General features: G+C 35.1%; 1 protein-coding gene across 1 annotated transcript in view; it reads left to right on the forward strand.

Annotated features, from left to right (window-relative positions):
- The window catches only part of LOC118733653 (E3 ubiquitin-protein ligase highwire-like), a gene marked incomplete in the record, with an annotated part of 173,312 nt that overhangs the window by 159,376 nt on the left and 11,152 nt on the right, over window positions 1-2,784 (forward strand).

Genomic DNA, 2,784 nt, shown 5'->3' on the forward strand with positions numbered 1-2,784 from the left:
TTTTATTCAGAGCTGCAAACCACTCCAAAAAATAGGGCGGTTCGGTTCAGTGGTTCGAACCAATTAGAAAAAGCTTGTACCGATTCATGAGTATTTCTGAACCGCGGTTCGGTTCGGTTCAAATGGTTCATTCATTTAATGCTAAAGGATGCAAATATTACAAAAATATGGTAAATCTACGTATATAAAAATAAAAGGCCTTGTTATTGAGATTTAAGATCAAATTCAAATATCAAAAAAAATATAAAAAGGAAAAAATGGTGGAAAAATAAAAGTTTGGCTTTTTTTTAAATTTAATGTTTATTGTTTTAAGTTTAGTGCATCTTCTAATAAAAACCGAATAGATCCAAGTTTAAAAGTTTGGGCAAAAATTATGAAAATTCTTCAAAGTTTCATCTAACTTGAAAACTTTTTAATAAGAATTTCTAGAAAAAATTTTAAGTTTTAAATTGATTTTTGGCAATGTTTTTCATGGATTTTCCTCCATACATGTTTTTTCAACAAGTTGTTTGTATGAAAAAAATTAGTAATACACTAAAAAAAAATTATTTAAAATTAACGCAATCAATGTGAAATTAGAAAAATTTGAATAAATTTATTTAAAGTTTGGACAAGTCGTGCGTCTAGTCAAGTAGACAAAAACATTTCAAGCATTTTTTATATGGGCTATTAAACTCAAAAATGTTTACAGTTTTACCATAGGGTTGCATTTTTAGACAAAGCTGTGTGTAATAAAACTTGAAAAATGCTTTAGTGGATTTTGAACCGAACCATTTTTTGGGTGTGGTTTTCGGTACGGTTTTAGCATTTCGAAATATAAATGGTTCGGTTCATGGTTCGGTTCGAAGCCCGAAAAAAAGCGACGGTTCGGGTCAAAAACCGGCTCGGTTCGAAACCGGTTTGCAGCCCTGGTTTTATTGGTACTTTCATCTTATTTTCTTGAGGCTTTCCTAGGTATGACAGAATTCTCTAAAACTCATCTCAGATGGTCAGATGTTAGAAATATCTACTTTTACAAATCATTCTTTACCCAGGCTTGCTAAGATTTCCTATATTGTTTAGCATGAGTCTGTGAGATCCGTTTTCAACTTGGATTCAGGACGTATGATCATAGCGCCATCCTTCTGTGCGATCCCGGACCTGATCTTCGAAAGGTATTTTGGAGCTATAATAGAGACTTGTGGTTGGCGTAAGTGTGCGGAGGTGCTAGATGATTTCGGGCAGGTTTACAGTGACGGTTCCAAAATGGACGCAGGAGTATGGGTTATGGTTTACTGCTCTGAACCGGAAATTTACAGATCCTCAAAGCTGCCAGACTTTGAAGATAAAATTTAGGCAACAAGAAAAGCGGCAGATATTTTGCAGCGAATAAATATTTATATTGACTAGTCAGGCAGCCCTTAAGGCTTTGCTTTCATATAATACCTACTCGTAGATAAATTGCTTCATAAATTGTTTGAAGGCAATAGGAAAGAAACAAAGTCAATAAGAAGGACATAAAATGCTGAAGATAACGAAAGAAGCGACGAGCTAGCCAAATATTAAGTGCTAGATGCCTCTCTAGCGACAACATACCAATTATCTGCAGAAAATCAAACGGCCATGATCTTTCCTTGTAACACCAGAAAGACAGGATGTAGAAGCTTACAAAGTGCTACAATATTGCTAAGACTATGGACACACAAATTTTTACTACCAAGACTCAAGACTCAAACTAGATTTAGCGGTAGGTTAAAAGTCGACTACTATCTCGAGGGAACTGTGAATAACAAAGACTCGCACTACTTAGTGAAGTCTAGCTAAAAAGCCTGCAAACAGGAATCGCCAAAGTATCTATTGAAATTCACTAAAGGGACGACAAAGAGCTTAAACTCTCGCAAAACATGAGACCTAACTGAACCTGTTCAGCCCAAAGGCTTTCCATGCTTCGTTCAAAGGATGTACATTCGAATTTCTAAGAAATTGCAGCCTAGCGGCGAAGGAAACAGGTAATCTTTGAGGTTTAAAACTCCTATAGGTATATCTGAATGGCTGCTTAATTTAAGCGTCAAGTTAAAATATCAAGATTTCACTTTCTTGAAACGATGGACTGCAAGGATAGCGAGCTGGCATTAAGTGATTCCTCACGTATGTACTATGTGTGTACTGAAGTCGTTGATATCATCTAATCTAGAATCAAGAAAGAACAGAGCAGCCTATAAAATTACTAATAAGAGTGTTTTGTGTCTGCTAGCATACTGCTATTATTTAGGCGACTACTAACAGCTAGCCCCTAAATGCATACCACAACCTCGATCAAGCCGCATATTAAGCTGCATGTGCAAATATGTATTTCCTTTATGCGATTTATGAAATTTTTGCATATGTACTTCTCAAGTTATACTTACATATGACTTATTAAAGTATGTAATAACTTAATGGCACCTTACAGCATACTTGATCTAGCTTGACGCATCCTTCAGACAATTCGTCTGGAGTTTTTTTGAAAACACCCTGGTCTTCCCTCTCACTGAGTTATTCAGTTATTGAATTGCTTTAGTTTTGAAAATTTATCTACGGCCTAAATACCAAACCGAAACTTTATTGGGGGCAGTCAAAGGAGCTTCCAGCATATTCGTTAATTAACTTTTACAGTTTATAGCTCAAGTGTTATATACGATTTTATTTTTCATTTATCGTCTTCAACGTTTTCCAAAGATTGTACCTACGTACTGACATATGTACATATGTATGTATCTATTTAAGGATTTTTCCATTTCTTCAATATCTGTTTTATCGTATGCA

Source organism: Rhagoletis pomonella, unplaced genomic scaffold (assembly GCF_013731165.1).
Source record: "Rhagoletis pomonella isolate Grant_MI unplaced genomic scaffold, Rhpom_1.0 Rhpom_scaffold_00002, whole genome shotgun sequence".
NCBI lineage: Eukaryota > Metazoa > Arthropoda > Insecta > Diptera > Tephritidae > Rhagoletis > Rhagoletis pomonella.